Genomic DNA, 20524 nt, shown 5'->3' on the forward strand with positions numbered 1-20524 from the left:
ATGGACATGAGTTTGAGCAAGCTCCAGGAGATGGTGAAGGACAGGGAAGCCAGGTGGGGTCACAGACTCAGATATGACTTGGTGACTGAACAAGAAGAGTTAATTTATAATGTGTTAATTTCTGTAATATATATATATATTGCTATTATGTTTATATATATATTGTATAGGTTTATATATATTTTATAATGTGTTTTATATGTTTTATATATGCTACTGCTAAGTTGCTTCAGTCGTGTCCGACTCTGTGCGACCACATAGACGGCAGCCCACCAGGCTCCCACATCCGCGGGATTCTCCAGGCAAGAACACTGGAGTGGGTTGCCATTTCCTTCTCCAGTGCATGAAAGTGAAAAGTGAAAGGGAAGTCGCTCAGTCATGTCCGACTCTTAGCGACCCCATGGGCTGCAGCCTACCAGGCTCCTCCATCCGTGGGATTTTCCAGGCAAGAGTACTGAAGTTGGGTGCCATTGCCTTCTCCGAGATGTTTTATATATATTTATGTGTTAATTTCTGCAATATATATATATATATTATGTTTTTATATAGTCTGTATGTTTTATATACATATTTTTTTATATAGTACATATTTATGTTTTTATATATTTTATATATATAATATATATTTTGGGGGTTTTGTATATTATGGTTTTATATATTATACATATATATAGTTATATATATTGTTTGTTTATATATATATATTGTTTTTCTGGGCTTCCCTGGTAGCTCAGATGGTAAAAAATTGCCTGAGAGACATGGGTTCAATCCCTGGGTTGGGAAGGTCCCCTAAAGAAGGGAGTGGCTACCCACTACAGTATTCTTGCCTGGAGAATCCTATGGACAGAGGAGCCTGGTAGGCTGTAGTCCATGGGGTCACAAAGAGTCAGACACAAATGAGTGACTACCACTTGCTCACTAATATTATTTTTCATGTTTTCCCATTATGGTTTGTTATAGAATATTGACTATAGTTCCCTATGCTATACAGTAAGACTTTGTTGTTTATCAGTCCTATAATTAATAGTTTACATCTACTAATACCAAACTCCACATCTATCCTTCCTTCCCTCCCCTCCACTCCCCTTTGGCAATCACAAATCCATTCTCTGTGAGTCTGCAAAAACAACTTTCAAATTTTATAAATGACACTCTGTTTAATGCTAAAAAGAAAAGGCAAAATAATTCAACTAATGAAAATAACTTAAGTATCTCTCAATAGAGAAATTGGTAAATTATATTTTATAGAAGTTTAAAAATACAGGAATTAGGTCTATATGTGTTAACATGGATAAATCTTGAAAACATGCTGAGTTAAAGAAAACTTGAATAATATACATGTTATAATACCGCTTAAGTAAAATTTTAAACAAAAAACAATATTATATATTATTTTACATATATAACATATATAGCATAAGTATAAAAGTACAGACCTGACAGGTAAATAGGATAATGATTACTTCTTGGGCAGAAAGACACTAGGAAAATTGAACAATTTTCATCGCAATACATAAACTTCAACTGGATATTTGTTCAAGGTGAGGGACAAATACTAGCCACAAAAGACATTCTTGGAAAAACTAGGGAAAGTTTAATATGGACTGAATTCTAGAAAATTTCATCGCGTTACTGTTAATTTTTTGAGATGATGTTTTTATTACTTATGTAGACAATAAATCTTAATAATAAATCTTACATGATGCATACTAAAGTCGAGTGATGTCTGTGACTTACTTTCAAATGGTATAGCAAGATAAATGTGTTGTGTATATATATACACACACATACACTCAACAGATAAAACTGCCCTAGGGCTTGGTAAACGAAAAAGAGTTGAGATGTCCCTATGGGGCTGCCTGAAATACAACCTACTACAATGATTGTTTCTCAGAGATCTGCAGATGAAGGTTGATGTTTCCAGACCCAAATCCCCAGTAGCAGAGGGAAGGCCAGAAACCCCAGGCTCATTTCTCTAGTTGAGCCTACGCTTGGATGATTTCTACTACCTGCAGGACCAATCTGTCCGTTCAGCACACTCTGCTCTCTGCCATTAGAGCTCCAATTAACACACAGGGCAATTTTCTGTTTATTTGTCTCTCTCCCCCACCAGTCCGGGAACTTCATGAGGACAGGCGACAGGTCTGTCTTTTTGCTATTGTCCTTCTGGCACCTAATATAATGCCTGGCACATAGTAAGTATCTAATAAATATTTATTTAATAAATCTTCTTCCAAGGGGAGGACGCCCCATCTCTTCTCTTTGTCCACCCACCCACACCACAAGATACAACAGATTCCATAAATGTGCCCCTTAGAGTTCATTTCTGATCAACAAATGCTTGTGAAAGTGCTGTGTGCACTGGTGAAGCTGCCACAATCCCTGGATCTACCCAACAGCTACTTTAAAAAGTGTTTATTTGCAGCTATAGAAAATCTTCGCCTAATGTGATTTGATTAACCTATATATTTTTTACTCTCCTGCTCATCCAAAGCATTTACTATCGCTCTGAAGTTCTAAGGTCAGTGTTAGGCAGACACAATCCTCTGCTCATTTACACATATAAATTAGATTCAGGAACTCTTTTCTTTAATATGTGTTTATTTGGCTGAACCGGGGCTTCGTTCTGGTATTCAGGATCTTTACTCACAGCATAACAACTCTTAGCTGTGGCATGTGGGTTCTAGTTCCCTGACCAGGGATCAAACCCATTGGGAGCTCAGAGTCTTAGTTCTGCATTAGGAGCTGAGTCATAGCCACTGGACCACCAAGGAAGTCCCCAGGAACTCATTATACCATAAACAGTGAGTTACAAACGAGTAACCAGATATTTTTCCCTTGTAATGACATAATGCCTGGTACTTGTATCCTCATTTGGTTTTCATGGTCAAATATACATACTGTAGATACTCACAACGTAAGTACACATACTTCATTAAAAAGGTTGCCTGGAATACCCACAGTTGGTTAGCCAGGGGCACTCTCAGTCCCTTACACTGGCTAAGAGAGTATCCAGAAAGGCCAGTCTGGCTGACCAGGATGGTATTACCAGGGAACAGATGAAATATGGGAGAAGAAAGAGATAAAATATGTCAATAATGCAATTCCCTAAAAATCAGCAGGTGAGGAAACAGAAGAGCAATATTTTGGCAAGTAAATATGATTTTCCAGAAATAGTGAAGACAAAGGACAGAGAGAAGAAACAAAAGGAGGAAGCAAAAAAGGACTGAGCACCGAAGAAACTGATGCTTTTGAACTGTGGTGTTGGAGAAGACTCTTGAGAATCCCTTGGACTGCAAGGAGATCCAACCCATCCATCCTAAAGGAAATCAGTCCTGAATATTCATTGGAAGGACTGATGCTGAAGCTGAAACTCTAATACTTTGGCCACCTAATGTGAAGAACTGACTCATTGGAAAAGACCCTGATGCTGGGAAAGATTGAAGGCAGGAGGAGAAGGGGACGACAGAGGATGAGATGGTTGGATGGCATCACCAACTCTATGGACATGAGTTTGAGCTAGCTCCAGGAGTTGGTGATGGACATGGAAGCCTGGCATGCTGCAGTCCATGGAGTCACAAAGAGTTGGACACAACTGAGCAACTGAACTGAACTGAACTGAACTGAAAGAAGGACTAGGCAGTACTCCATGATCAACAAAACAAGCAGGTCAAAAACACTGCATTGAAAGATGTCAATAGGTGCAGGAGGTTGATAAGCCAGACCTTCCTACCTAACTCAAACCTTCCTCCCTAACACAATTGAGGTGTGAGTAGAAATTTTGTCAGTTGCGTTATTTATGAATGTATGAGAGGAACTTACTAGTTGTTGTTGTTCAGTCAGTCATGTCCAACTCTTTGCAACCACATGGACTACAGGACACCAGGCTTCCCAGTCCTTCACTGTCTCTCAGACTTTGCCCAAACTCATGTCCACTGTGTCAGTGATGCCATCCAACCATTTCATCCTCTGTTGCCCCCTTCTCCTTCTGCTCTCAATCTTTCCCACCATCAGGGTCTTCTACTGCTTAAAATAGCCTTTTTTAGTAAACTATGATTTTTTAATAATAATCACTCAACAGTTTATCTTCTATGCTGACACACTTTTGTCAATTCATTATACTGGAACTCTAGAATACCTGTCATTTCCCTGTTCTCTCTGACTTTGCAACAAAATATAAAAATTCTCTTCCCAGAAACCCTGCATTTTATGAAATTTTATTTTGGTTATTTGAACTAAGGAAATTGAAATTATTTAATCCATTTCTTAAACCACTAAGTTGTAAACAAACCGTCTTAAAAGTTAGATATAATGTTTTTCTTTTTTTTTAATTGCCCAATTAACATAAATACCAGATACAACCTATGATTTCCAATAAGTCTTCATAGAAATGCACTAGAGATAGTATATTTACTATCTCTATCTCCTGAAACTACTTTGAATCTCTTAATTTTATGTTTTTTAATTAATCTTATAGTTATTCCCTCAGGAAATAACTTTTGAAATGTAAAAGCAATTACATCTTCTAGATTAAAAAAAAAAACAAGAAAGTAGGTGTTTTTTTTAATTTTAAAAAGAGACTTCTGAACATAAGCTACAGCAGCAAAAAAAAAAAAAAACCCTCATAAATATCAGCCTTCAGGAAAGTTCCTCTGTAGCAACCTGTGGCCTGCCCACGAACCTTAATTAGTTCGAGAGATCATGATATAGAGCCTCTTCAAACTGGATAGGAGTGGTAGCTCTCTGTGGAGAAATAGAGCAAGCTTTTGTAGCAGGTAATTTAAGGAGCAGCAACAGGCTAATATGTAGACAAGAGAGGCTGCAGCATGTGGTGTGGTTCTCAGCAGAGCAGCAGGCCTCTAATGAGGCTGGGTAGTGGATAGCAGCTGGTAAACTTGGGGCTCAAAATAGGAGCCTCTGAAGGCCTTTATTTGCTAACAAAAGACTGCAAATTGCTCAAAGGCCTGAGTAGGCAATGAGAACATGTTCATATGGTGAGCCGGTATATAAATTTTCAAAACAAATTTTACAATATATAAATTTACATTGCAATGAGAACCAGAAGAGTTCCATGATTGGAAACATTTTGGCAAGAATAGGTACCAAAATTGGCTATTAAATTTTGTGTAAGAAAATCACCACCTGTTCTTCTGTTCACTCTGGGACACCCAGACGAAACTGCATACAGTGTGCGTTGTAACTGTTCATTGTCACCATGCTGTACACTCGGTCCGCTACCTCAGACGAATGACAGCGGGATCAGTGTGGTTTACAGAGCATTACAGAAATTAATGGAATGTCTGCATGATGGAATGACTTCTCCGTTAACCCAGTGATAAATTAATAACGTGACAAATCATATAAACCACAAGAAAAAGCTCAAATATCTTGTGAAAAGAGCAGAGCAGGTGACCTCGACTGACCCAGATCTCAATGACTGACCCTAAATAGGTTCCCATGGATCCTCCACACAGCTTTTGAACGGCGAGCACTGACTTCAGCAGGTCTGCTGCCAGGCAAGGGACGACAAGGGATTTCCAAAGGAAAGCCATTCCCAGGAATGCTGCTGCCGCTGCTAAGTCACTTTAGTCGTGTCCGACTCTGTGCGACCCCATAGACGGCAGCCCACCAGGCTCCCCTGTCCCTGGGATTCTCCAGGCAAGAACACTGGAGTGGGTTGCCATTTCCTTCGCCAATGCATGAAAGCGAAAAGTGAAAGAGAAGTCGCTCAGTTGTGTCCAACGCTTATTGACCCCATGGACTGCAGCCTATCCAGGCTCCTCCGTCCATGGGATTTTCTAAATATGTTATTTGGCTAAATACTGAATTTTGTCACTTGTCATTTCCTAGGACCGCTCCGAGAAATCTCTAACGTTTCTTTCTACAATTCTATATTTCTGGAGAAAACATTTTTAAATTATAAAGAAAAAGCCCCAGCAGAAGTAGGAATCCTTCTGTGTGGGTCCTTTGAAGTAAAAGGAGGGCACTTCTTGCCTCCATTACAGACCCAAACCAAAAAAGACTCCTACTTAAAAACACTGCCACAGGTCATGCTTCCTGTTCTATTAAAATAATCTGAACCACTCATTAAGTGCAGATAAACTCCCTTAGCAATTTCTACACAGATCCTCATGGCAGGGCTTTATCATTCTGTGGACATTTCTGAACCCCTAATCATTGTAACTCCATGATGACTAACTGGTGATTATTTTTGACTCACATTTTTCCCATCTTCCCGTAATGCTTTACAGAGTTTTCACAATCCTTCATCTGTAACTTGTCTCACATTTGTAGCCATGTTCCATTTCTGACCCCACCACCTCAGCTCTGGAGATGGAGTCCCCATCTTGTCCCCAGGTTGTCAATGCTGTTCTGCCCTCCACCACCTCAAACCCTCTGCTTTGGTCTACTGTGTCACTCCTTGACCAAGGCCTTGTGGGAACAGCTTATTTCTGATGGAGCTATGTATTGTGGAAGCCTTTTCCCAGCCGTCCTTGAGTTCACACCTGCCATTTCCTAGTGGGCACTGTTTCCCAAGGAACCCTCTGCTTCCTCGTGTAGGTATAACCTACCTGCCTCACTTCATCTCCATACCTTGACCCAACCCATCTCCCATGCAATGGTGTCTGGTACTCAAACTAGGCTGTGGCCAGGAAATTAATTTTCTACTGGCACTCAAGTAATTTAACAAACACCGTATTGGAGGCCCTGAATGAATCAAGTATGATGTTGTTAATTCCCAGTAATCCAGATAGACACACATGAAATGCAAGTTGCAACCCACATCCTGTTGTTGCTGTTGTTCAGTCACTAAGTCATGTCCGATGCTTTGCAACCCCATGGACTGCAGCATGCCCGGCTTCCCTGTCCTTCCCTATCTTCCAGAGTTTGCCTGGATTCATGTCCACTGAGTCAGTGATGCTATCTAACCATCTTATCCTCTGCCGCCCTGTTCTTTTGCCTTCAATCTTTCCCAGCATCAGAATCTTTTCCAATGAGTCAGCTCTTTGCATGACGTGGCCAGAGTATTGGAGCTTCAGCTTCAGCATCAGTCCTTCCAATGAATACTCAGGTTTGATTTCCTTTAGGATTGACTGGTTTAATCTCCTTACACATCCTATGTCATATACATTTTTTTTGGCCATGCCACGCAGCTTGCAGGGTTTTCATTTCCCCACCATGGACTGAACCCGGGCCCTGGGCAGTGAAAGTGCAGAGTTCTAACCACTGGACAGCCAGGGAATTCCCTCAGATTCAATTTTTAAAGTTTCTTCCTTTATTTGGAATGATTCCTGCACAGCCTCTGTCCATTAGAGAAGATAATTACATTGACCAAACAATGAAAATTTTTTCACCTCACCCAATACACATCCACTGGCTCTACCAGTCTCTCTCCCCTCCCCCTCAAATATGCAATTCATTAAACCTTATTCATTGTTCACAATGAATACTGTATGTTACAGCCTTATTGGAAGGTGTCTCATCATTCATTGGTGACTAGGATAAGTATTCCCATCAACAGAAAACGTGAGCAATAATTAGCTTCAGGAAGAGAGGAGGATGTGTAGGTTCACCCTTTTCCTGCTCACACTCTATACTCGCTTCCAGCCAGATGGTGGTGTCCATAACAGACCAGGAGGAGGAAGAATCCTGAGATGCAAGGGCGGTTTACTTCTGTACAGAGTGCACACAGCAAACTGCTCTTTCCAACCAGGAATTTTTTCCTGTTTTCATTCATTATTGCCCCTAAGCACACAAATTTTTGTTTATAATTCATGCCGTAGTAAAACTGGTAACTCCTTGTTTCTGATCTGCTTCAGCAAATGGTCACAGAAGCAGAGCTAGAAGCTAGCGAGCCCGTCCTCGGCTGCCATCTCAAACCCAGCCCCCATCCACTCGCCGTAGCACAGCCCTCTTCAAATCCTGATGAGCTGAGCCCATCAAAAGTCTCCAGTGTATGATCCTCATTCAATTACAAAGTCCATTCGACGTTATTATAGATCATAATGAAAATACCCGCCTTGGGCTAGAGGAGTGGTCCAGTCGGAAGTGAGAGAATAGGAGCCACTCGGCAGGAGCCCAGCAGAGCACCAGGCAGCCAGGGTTGGTGGCCCTAGGGGTCAGTCATTTGTCACTGTGAGCTTCTGGCGTCATTACCTAACCTCCTTAGATGCCATACTGCAGTTCCCCTCCTGACAGATGGAGCCCCTGGTTAAAATATTCTTGGGCTTTGGTAAAAAGAGTTCTGCCTGGTTCTTATATTAGCAATTTGTTTTGATTCATAAAATGATCATTTCTAAGATTGATTTTGCTCTGCAATAGTCTTGTATATGTCATATTTTACTAGGAAATCCTAACATGAATGATACGACCTTGGAGTTATTAATTTGCACTCCAGTGAGAAGGGTTACATTCAGCTGATGTCTTCTTTTGTGGGTACAAGTGCTCAGACCACCACTCCTATTTGAGAATAGCATGCTAAGCATACTCTTACTCACATATTAATCAGAATCCCCTACTGTGCATAACACAATTATAATTACCTTTATAATTTTTTCCTCCCATACTGAATAAAAAGCTCCAAGGGGGAAACAGGACAAGAATCAACTGATTTCTTCATCAACATATGCACAGCCCCTAAGATAACACCTGCCCATGAAAAAAGATGCTTGCTGAATAAATGGTTAAACCACATAAATGACATATTTAACTCAGTCCTCATTTTCTACCATCAGGATATCTGGGTCCAGTATTTGATATAAGATAATGCCTTCCAGGTGTTCCTTAGCTTAATATCTAGTAGGACGAATCATCACCAGAAAATATTTATTGTTGCTGTTCAGTCACTCAGTCATGTCCTACTCTTGTGACCGCATGGACTATAGTCCACCAGGCTCCTCTGTCCGTGGGAATTTCCAAGCAAGAATACTGGAGTGGTTTGCCATTTCCTTCTCCAGGGGATCTTCCTGACCCAGCTTTCAAACCCACTCTCCTGCACTGGCAGGTGATTCTTTACCACTGAGCCATTAGGGAAGCCCACCAAGAAATATTTCTTGTTTAAATGCAGAGAAAAGCCAGGAAAATTCAAGGGAAATGGAAACTCTCACCCACATCCCCTCAACGTTCTGTATCGTGATCCTTTTAACAAGATTGTTCTTCTCCTTGCCGCTCCTGGGTCTTGGCTGTTCCTACCACTTTTCAGGAAGTAATCCAGTCCGAGTTGAGTCAATGTATGAACAGGATATGAAGACTTATCTTCGTCCTTCCTTTGGCCTCAAAGTTCATACTTTAGCAGTACCAAAGTACCTATGGTGTATACCTCCATCCTCCATGCCTATGTCCTTCTTTCTGCTGCCTGGAAAACCTGCCCTCGGTACCAGGTCCCTTTTCGTCTGGTTATTTCCTGTTTGTCCTTCAAGTCTCCATTCAGGTCAGTTCCTCCAGGAAGCCTCCCCTGACTACTCTAGGTTAGGTATGGCAACCCTCCCTATACTTCCCATAAAACACTTGCTACCTCTATCATCACACATCACATTATATTAAAATGATGTACTTGCCTGTCTCCCCTAGATTACTCTTCTTAATTTCCACAGATCCTAACACAAAGCTGAACAAAGAGTAGGTCTTGATAAATGCATAAAGAATTGATCAGCCCAATACCTTTTCCTTAGGAAGGCACAGAGATAAGGCAAGGGAACATCCATGGACAATACACTTAACATTTGTCTAGAGCAAGAATACACAGAAGAACTGTACAAGAAGGATCTTCATGTCACAGATAATCACGATGGTGTGATCACTCATCTAGAGCCAGACATCCTGGAATGTGAAGTCAAGTGGGCCTTAGAAAGCATCACTACGAACAAAGCTAGTGGAGATGATGGAATTCCGGTAGAGCTATCTCAAATCCTGAAAGATGATGCTGTGAAAGCGCTGCACTCAATATGCCAGCAAATTTGGAAAACTCAGCAGTGGCCACAGGACTGGAAAAGGTCAGTTTTCATTCCAATTCCAAAGAAAGGCAATGCCAAAGAATGCTCAAACTATCGCACAATTGCACTCATCTCACACGCTAGTAAAGTAATGCTCAAAATTCTCCAAGCCAGGCTTCCTGATGTTCAAGCTGGTTTTCGAAAAGGCAGAGGAACCAGAGATCAAATTGCCAACATCCACTGGATCATGGAAAAGCAAGAGAGTTCCAGAAAAACATCTATTTCTGCTTTATTGACTATGCCAAAGCCTTTGACTGTGTGGATCACAATAAACTGTGGAAAACTCTGAAAGAGATGGGAATACCAGACCACCTAACCTGCCTCTTGAGAAATCTGTATGCAGGCCAAGAAGCAACAGTTCTAACTGGACATGGAACAACAGACTGGTTCCAAATAGGAAAAGGAGTACGTCAAGGCTGTATATTGTCACCCTGCTTATTTAACTTAAATGCAGAGTACATCATGAGAAACGCTAGACTGGAAGAAACACAAGCTGGAATCAAGATTGCTGGGAGAAATATCAATAACCTCAGATATGCAGATGACACCACCCTTATGGCAGAAAGTGAAGAGGAACTAAAAGCCTCTTGATGAAAGTAAAAGAAGAGAGTGAAAAAGTTGGCTTAAAGCTCAACATTCAGAAAACGAAGATCATGGCATCTGGTCCCATCACTTCACGGGAAACAGATGGAAAAACAGTAGAAACAGTGTCAGACTTTATTTTGGGGGGCTCCAAAATCACTGCAGATGGTGACTACAGCCATGAAATTAAAAGACGCTTACTCCTTGGAAGAAAAGTTAAGACCAACCTAGAGAGCATATTCAAAAGCAGGGACATTACTTTACCGACTAAGGTCCATCTAGTCAAGGCTATGGTTTTTCCAGTGGTCATGAATGGATGTGAGAGTTGGACTGTGAAGAAGGCTGCACACTGAAGAATTGATGCTTTTGAACTTTCGTGTTGGAGCAAACTCCTGAGAGTCCCTTGGACTGCAAGGAGATCCAACCAGTCCATTCTGAAGGAGATCAGCCCTGGGATTTCTTTGGAAGGAATGATGCTAAAGCTGAAACTCCAGTACTTTGGCTACCTCATGCGAAGAGTTGACTCATTGGAAAAGATTTTGATGCTGGGAGGGATTGGGGGCAGGAGAAGAAGGGGACGACTGAGGATGAGATGGCTGGATGGCATCACTGACTCGAGGGACTCGAGTCTGAGTGAACTCCGGGAGTTGGTGATGGACAGGGAGGCCTGGCGTGCTGCGATTCATGGGGTCACAAAGACACGACTGAGCGACTGAACTGAACTGAGAGCAAAAGCAGGGGCAAGGGTAACAGTGAAACTGTGAAGAGGCAGGGTAAGGTCAAAAAGGTTCTGAAGGTACCAGGGGGAAACAGGATTCCCTTTTTAGTTTTTGTTTTCTGTTTTTGTATTTTATTTTTATCTATTTATTTGGCTGTGCCAGGTCTTAACTACAGCCCGAGGGATTTTTGATCTTCACTGCAGCATGCAGGATCTTAGTTCGATCTTAGTTACCTAACGAGGGGTCGAACCCAGGCTCTCTCAGCGAAATCACTGAGTCCTAACCACTGGACTACCAGCAAATTCCCTGCAGTGTTTCTTATCATAAAAAAAATAACTAAATCAGAAATTTTTAATGTATTCTTTTTGAATACAAATTCCAGAAAATGTTAGGAAATAGGGGTAACCTGTAGGGTTCTGGGGTAAAAGAAATTTCAGAAACACTAAAGCAAATACAGACAAGCTTCTTTACTGAAGGACTTCTCAGAGTCATTATTATATTAATATTCATTATAAATGTGTAGGAGGATAGTACCTTATGCAACATTTTATCAGCTTACACAAAAGCCCTTTTTGATGGCATATACTTTGGGAAACCTAGGCTAAATGTCTTGATAAGTGACTGGATATTCCTGAACCAGTTAGTTGATCAGTAGCTAGCAGTCCTTGATGTAAGTGGTACACACCAGTCTCTGAAGCCATAAGCTGCTTTCACAGCTGTTGGTCCCCCACAATACACGATAACCCTGGGCATGGTCTGCTCCCAGCTTCCCAGAAATCCCACAAAGAAGTGGCAGATGCCAAGACGAATCAGTTACAATCAAGTGACCTGCATTCTCGGGCAGAAGAAGTGAGAAGTTAAGTAGTAACAACCAGGCACACTAACGTGTCAACATTCCCAAGGAAATTTTAATAGATATCTAGTCACCCATCATTCACAGGGCTTCCCTGGAGGCTCCGATGGTAAAGAATCTGCCTGCAATGCAGGAGACCTGGGTTCGATCCCTGGAGGAGGGCATGGCAACCCACTCCAGTATTCTTTCCTGGAGAATCCCATGGACAGAGGAGCCTGGCAAGCTACAGCCCATGGGGTAGCAAAAAGCCGGACAAGACTGAGCGACTAAGCACAGCACATGTTTCACTAGATTGAAATACCAAAGAGAGCAAGACTACACCAGAACTTTAAACCGATCATCTAGTTTTATTCAAAATGGAATTAAATTGAAATTATGGATCAAAAGTGGCCTAAGGAAAATCTAAAATTTATGGACACATAAATTAATTTGGAAGAAAGGAGTAAGGAAAACCAACAGCACCTGAAAAATCACATTTAATTTGCAGCACAGGTTGGAAAGTCAGCCAGTGGGAGCTGGAGATAAAACTGTTAAGTGACAAATCACAGTGGACTCCCCTGATTTTCTGGGTCCTGCTTTACACAGAACCCCCTCATAAAAAAGCAGTCACTCTCAACTGATTGCACAGAAGCTGTCTCATGCTATAGGGCAAGTGACCCTACCACACGGGCCACAGCAAATAGAACTTGGGATGGAGCTACACCCAAAGGTGGCCATCTATTGACCAGCCACAGTGATGGTGGGCCAGGATAGGAAAGCTTACGCTCCTTTGTTTTCTCATCTTTCAGACAGGAAATCCCATCTTCTTAACGGAAGTGCCTCTAGCTTTGAGAAAAGCTATGTGAAATGAAAGAATATAGGCATGAATGTAGTAATAGGAAAAGATGTCTTTGATTATACTATTTAAGCCTATTTCTCTTCAAAGTCTAGAGATTCCCAACCACTTCTATTGATTTCCTCTATTCAAAATATTGTTAAGGCCATTTTGCATAACAAAATTCTCAGTTTTCTCATTCCCCTTAATAAGGGGTTAGTATCTTTAAAAAAATGTGGAGTTGTGGAAAGAGATACATTTCACATCTATTATTCATGCAAGAGGGGAACATTCTAGCATCATTGGGGTTTTTTTTTTTTTTAATATTTATCTGTTTGTTTATTGGGCTTCCTAGGTGGTGCTAGTAGTAAAGAATCAGCCTACCAATGCAGGAGATGCAAGAGATTCAAGTTCAATCCCTGGGTTGGGAAGATCCCCTGGAGTAGGAGATAGCAACCCACCCCAGTATCCTTGCGTGGAAAATTCCATGAACAGACGAGCCTGGCGAACTACAATCTACAGAGTCACAAAGAGTCAGATACAACTGAGCAGCTGCGTACAAATTTGTTTATTTATTGGCTGCACCAGGTCTTAGCTGAGGCATGCAGGATATTTAGTTGCAGATGTAGGATCTAGTTTCCTGACCAGGGATCAACCTGGGCCCCTAGCATTGGGAGCACGAAGTCTTAGCCACTGGACCACAAGGGAAATCCCTGGTTTCTTATTTATTCTAAAAAACAGATAAACTTTTCAAACTCAATCTCCCGAAAGTTTCAGATGTAACCATTGATTTCCATTTTCTTCCATCCTTTGCCAAGCTTCAAAATAGAAGCTGCCTGCCCATCCTGTGTTTGGGTGAAAGATGGAGAGCCAAGAGAAATAGAAGTCATGGATAACCCAGAGCCATATGTATGCTTAATTTTTTCTAAAACTTCATTGTCCATGAAGTTATTCTCTAGGCCCAAGCTAGTCACTGATATATGTGGTAAGATGATTACAACACTACATCAGTGGAAAATAAAATTAGGCTCAGTGTAACTTAAAGCATTGTTTGTAATTCATTAACCCTATTTTTTTTTTGCATTCTGTAAGTACCATGATAACATGCAGCCCGATATTCATCTTTCATGTACCTCCTCCAAATTTATGAGAACTGTGCATCTATTTTCAAATCACATTACATTTTTAAATAGGTTTTCATTTTTAAAAATTAGCCATTTTCCCCAAGGAGGTTCTTTCTCTATTAGTAATTCATTTCAAAAGATTACATAAAAATAGATATATTATCCCCAAATTGACAAAATGCTGCCAATATCCAAACGAGTAGCCACACACACTTGCAGTTGTAACATGGTTTCTCCTGTGCTGGTCAGCAACCAATTTCTACTGCTGGAAGTCAGCTCCAAGCAGCCTTTTGTTTGTTTGTTTGCATCTGCCAGAAGCAAGGCCAGAGGGCCTGGATATATGAAAGTATCTCACATTCAGAAGGAAGCCCCCAGGCCTTTGTGCCAGTAGATGTGCAAAGAAGCTTAAGTAAGTGTGGGAAAACAGCAACTGTGAATCAGAATTTGCCATAAGGCAAGACCTAACACAGTTGTGTTGGGTTGGGTTTTTGGTTTGTTGTTTTTTTTTCTGGTTTTCCACAGACAGATGGAATAACAGCATAATAGGCTGGGCAAAGGGTCTCCTGAGCTATTCTCTCCATTGTACACACACAACAGACACAGCAAAGACACAAAGAGACAGTCCTTAGGAAGGAAATGTCTCCTTAAGAGCAAAGCCCTCTACTCTTCATTATTTTCATCAAAGAGTGAGAAAGAGGATTGATGCAAAATGCTCCTATGCTTCCTCCTGGAAAAGCAATACATTTGTTTCTGGGGGTCAAACTTACCACACAGGTTCGAGTCTTCACTCTCTGCACAAAGACAGGCACTAAGGAAAGGACAGCCAAGACATTTTTGTAAGGCTGTATCTTAGCTCAATATCACCTTACAGACCTAAATCAGCCGCTGGATATCATCAAGGCAAAGGACAACCAGGAGAGTTGTAAGAAAGGTTTCGGCCACACCCGTCCAGTTGAACCACATCTTTACAAGGCATAAAACTGCACTGTCACCTGGAATAAATGAGAACAAGAAGGACAGAGAGAGTTCCTAAAATAGTCCCTATTGCTGCCTCACCAAGGACATCTTTTAAAATCATTATTAAATCGTGTCTGCTGAACAAGTGAAGAAAGAATGGATAGCAGGAAAGAGATCTTTTTCTCAAAATGACTTAAATAGCTGAAGTCAGATTGGCCATGAATTTGTCATTGTTGAAACTAGGAGACGATGAACGAGGCTTCATCATACTATTTTACCCACTTTTTTGTGTATGTTTGACATTTCCTATGATGACAATTTTTTAATTACTTGTAAAATTTTTCAATTTTTCAAGCAAAATATAGCACTGCTTTATCAGATAGGATAAGGCTCATTTTAAAGTTTATCTTTAATCCAAGGTTAAGAACATAGACTGATTAAAATAAGAATCTACTCCCAAACATAATTATTCCCATATAATAAGTTGCCAGCAGAACCTACAAGGGAATAATGTAACTATATCATCCCTTTAGAAAGGTTTGAAAAAGATTGAGGAAGTCTACTAAAATTTTTTTAAGTTTTTCTGAGGAATGTGAACTTGAATTCACTAAATGTGAACTTAATCACATTTCTAAGGAATGTGAACTTGAGTCATAAAACCTGTGATACGAAAAGAAGCTAAAAATCACTATATCCCTATCCACTGAGAAGCTCTGCCCATGTCTCTAAAAAAGTGATCTGCTTTCTAGTGTCCACTAGTATAGGCTGATAGACACAAAACACATTGAAGCATAATTTTTATTTGATGTCAGCATAAAAGTTTCAGTTCAAAGAGAAAACTTCTTTTTTTTCTCTTTAACAGCCTACGTCTATAGTCTTGTTACATACTCTGAGTGTCACATGTGTGATCCTTTTTTACACTAGATTTTTTCCCCCAGCTTTACTGGGGTATAATTGACAATTTTACCTTGCATATATTTAAGGTATACAACTTGTTTATATATATGTATGTTTATGTACATAAATACATACTTATACATACATGCATGTATGTATGTATGTACATATACATGCATACATACATGTATGTTTATACATATATATAAATAAGTTGTATACCTTAAATATATGTCATGACAAGCTAATTTTGAAGGTTATTCAGCAATAATATTCAAACACTAAAGATTTATTTTAAAGCTTTTAATTATTTTTTCAAGCATGTTCCAGCTAAATCATTCAGTTGAAAAAAACTTTCATGATTTAATGTTACCAATATATAGTAATGTCTGTGGGCAAGAACTAAAATAACATGGCTTTATATGAGACAGAAAAGATTTCCAGTCAAGCCTGAAAGTGATATTTGGAGTGAAATACAAAACAGTTTAGAGAAATGGCTGGATTGGTTTTGCTTAGGTTAATGAAAGTAATGAAATAAATAGAATCTTTTCAAGAACAGCCTATAACAGTTTTCAACACATCAACTTAAACCATACAGAAGAGATATCCTCTGCTCTGTTAAGAAGGGGAGGTAAAAATAAAAATTGTCATTGTAAATCTTACCAAAAACATTATGAAAAATAAAAAATGGTGCCATTTGCAATCATCAATACAATAAACACATTTTGTCCATCAGGGTGCTCAGAACCAAGTATTCAAAAATCAGAAAGACAGTCCTTGCTCCCTAAATGCATTTGACAGTGAAACAGATGTAAACAGACATTGATAATTAGGACTCCCTCATCAAAAATGCAAAGTTGGGAGAAGATTGAAATATAGTTCCCCTGGCAAGCTCCCAATGTACTACTGTAAAACTTAATATTTTTAAGTTCATATGCAAGGGGTTATATGATCAACATTTAAATTCTAAGAATTAATATAATTTAATAAATAATAACATTTGTTATCTATTAGTAATGATTTAAAATATATAATCTATTTGACTTCTTGACGCATTACCTATATTTTCTTATAAAACAAGACTAAAAAATATTCACATCTGTTTTCACCATTATCAACTTCCCTTTTTCTCACTATATTGAAAGTATCCACACCTGAGTCTTATTCTCATCATCGTGTTATGTTTTCTAAAGAAGAAAGAACTAAGAAGTGGTCAGTCTAGTAGCTCCCTGCAAACAACAATAACTCCCCTGGATCCAAGTGGGGGAATCAGGGGAAACAGCAGTAGATGTACCACTTAGCCACACAGCATCACAGAAGTAGTAATTACCTATGAAATCTGCTGCCTCGCTCTTTTTTCTGTTTCTCTCTTCTGATAATCGCAGTGGTGTGGACCGTGAAACAAATAAGCCTCCCAGCAGACTCAGGAGAATTAAAGCAGTGGCATACTGACATCTAAAAAAGAAAGGGAAAAAAAGAGAGAAAAAGAAAGTAACATAAGGAGAAGTATTTCTGTTATTATGACACGAAATACAATAATAGATACAACTAAATGTGTTATTATTTGAGCTGAGCATTAACTTCCATTGGTGTATATAATGTGTGTTTCACTATACTGGTGTTGTGCCCAAGTCGCGAAATCTCCCAATGACCACCAGGGAGCCGGTATCCCATGCAAAAGCAAGAGAGCTTTTATTACCAAGCTCGAGCTGGGGCTCCCACCGGCACCAACGCAGCGGCAATAGGGAGGGAGCCCCGAGTTTTGGGTTACACTGCTTATATACGGAATATTCAGGTGAAAGGGTAACAAAAGGGGTGTTCAGGCTGAAGGACTACTGATTGGTTACCCTCTTCTATAGGGTTGTGTGTGGATCTCTGATTGGTTTTTTTATCACTTACATGGTGAATCATTATTTCACAAAGGTAAATCATCACTTCCAAGGTAAATCACAAATGTAAATCATCACTTCCAAGGTAAATCACAAATGTCATAAATGTAAATCATTACTTCCAAGGTAAATCACAAATCCTTGAACTTAAAGTCAGAAGTTTATCCTAAGGGCTGATTGGCTCGTGCATAGCGGGGCAAGTTTAGGCACTATCCAAAGTCTAAGTCTGTTTGCCCAGTACCTTTGCAAAAATGGGATTCTTTTACAAGATGGAGTAGCTCACGCTCTACATTGGCAATAGACATCTGATAAAAACCAAATTCCAGAAGGCTTTTCCAGTTGCCAATGAACCTGGGAGAGAGGTTTCTGAATGGGATTCTGGTATATCTGTATCATGCCTCTCTCCCCAAAATGATAGCCATAATTCTTAATAGTAATGGCAAATATTTACAGACAGGATCACAAATATTAATGCACAATCACCTTACAAAGTAGATACTATCCTTATTGCCATTAATATAATGTTATTATTATGTGAGTTGAAAGGTAACCGTGACATCACTCACCTTTTTCTGGAGGAGGGGGAGGACGTGGGAAAACTCCAGAAGATATACCTTGAGCTGAGAACTGAAGGATAAGTCAGAAAGGCAGATGTAGGATGGGTGAAAGACATCTGGTCAGAGGGATAGCACATGCAAAGACAGAAAGGTACCCACAGCTATACATAGCTGCAAGAAGTTATGTATGTCTGGAGCAAAGAAAAACACTGGGGAGCAGTGACTAGAAATAAAGTTGGTAAAATGACAAAGACCTTGGTCCACCAGGCTAAGCAGTTTCAGCTTTATGCCTCAAGCACAGAAGAGTCACTGGGAGCCCTAGAGACAGATAGATGATGAGATCTGCATTTTAGACAGATCACTCTGGTAGTAGTTTAAAAGATCGATTTAAGTGAAACCAGATTGCAAACAAAATAAGCAATTGAGAGATTAGCTTAGGTCAGTCCAGGACAGAAATGATGAGAGCTTGACTAAAGTAGGGGCTGGACAGAGAAAAGAGATCTTTAGGAAACATATGATGGTGAAATTCTATATAATTTCTCCAGTTCCAACATCATAATTGTAATTCAGATGTCTTCACAAAGCACTTTTTTTTTGCATGCTGTATCACCAATCCTTAAAACAATTCTATGAAATAGAAGGGAAAATAATATTGGAGTTTTTTCCTTCATTTGACTGCTCCATGTCTTAGTTGCAGCATGTGGGATCTAGTTCCCTGACCAGAGATTGCCCCCAGGGCCCCTTGCATTGGAAGTGCAGAGTTTTAACCACCAGATCACCAGGGAAAGCCCGAGAAAGAAAAGTATTGTTATCTCAATTCTACAGATGAGAAAACTAAAGCTCAAAGAAGTTAAGCAGTTTGCCCAACCAGAGAGCAGAGAAGGTGGGAATGGAATGCACGTCCTCCGCTTCCAAAGCCCCTTCATACAGAAGACTAAAAAACTTAATAAGAAGGGCTCTGCAGAAAAGGGGGGAAATTGCATGGCATTAGAATTGTTCATCAAAAAAAAAAAAAAAAAAACCTGTGTCAAACCATTGTGTGAAAACAAGGAGAAAGTATGTGCTTCTCTCACAGAGTAGAAGGTAAATAGTTGGCTGCAATGATGGTCCTGAGAGGTGGAGTCCAAGCCCCTCACCAACTGAGCACCTTCCTGAGCTTTGGGAAACTTCAGAAGTGTGGTGCCAGCTCTTCATGATCTCACATCCTGCTGGAGGTGGGAGACACATGATTTAGAAAGCTTAATGCTGGGCTCTCTTGTGCTGACAATTTCCTCAGACCTCTAACTTGACCATAAATGTGAAGAGTTTAATGTGCTATCATCTTTTTAATTTTATTCACCTTACCCAAGCACACTCCTTTGTATATTTGTGAACAAGTCTGCCCTCAGATAAACATACAGAATATATTATACATAGAGATGGATTTCCACCTTTGAAATATAACCCTTAATGTACTCAGATTTGTCATCAATCTCCTCTTCCTATGTGCATTGTTTTTGCCATATGGGTCACATAAATATACAAAAGACAATTCTTAAATTACAACCAATTGATGTAATTTGTATTGGTTTTCAGCCTTTGTGCTTGAAATCTCCCCATTTTAATTCTGAAAGGGGGTTTTTCTTGGCTATAGATTTCTTCAATAGATGAGAAAGAATTACTTCTCCTTGTCACTGTCATCTCTGTGCCCCACCCAGCAAGCACAGCTTTTGAAAGAAACAGATGATAAATACTTCACTTAGCTAAGTGTAATTCTCCTAACATTCTTTTCTGACATATGCTTGTCTATGATAGTCATTATCCACAGAAAACCACTGTCCTGAACTATCAGCAAATATTAGTTATATTTTATAATTTTCACCTATATAGTAAAGATTCATAAGAGAAAAGAATATATATATATGGCCCCTTTCTCAAGGGGAAAGAGACAAAAAAAAAATCTAGTTTGACAGCAAACGTATCAGAGCTCTAACAGACGCAAGAGAGGCTATTATAGAGCAGATCACTCCAAAAAGAAATAAAAAACAGTGCTAAATGACTGTTACATTAAAAGATTAAAGATATATGGGAATTCCTGGGTGGTCCAGTGGCTAGGATTCTGCACTTCCACTGCAGGGGGCACAGACAGGATACTTGGTCT

The sequence above is a fragment of the Capricornis sumatraensis genome, chromosome 13, assembly GCF_032405125.1.
Source record: "Capricornis sumatraensis isolate serow.1 chromosome 13, serow.2, whole genome shotgun sequence".
Lineage (NCBI taxonomy): Eukaryota > Metazoa > Chordata > Mammalia > Artiodactyla > Bovidae > Capricornis > Capricornis sumatraensis.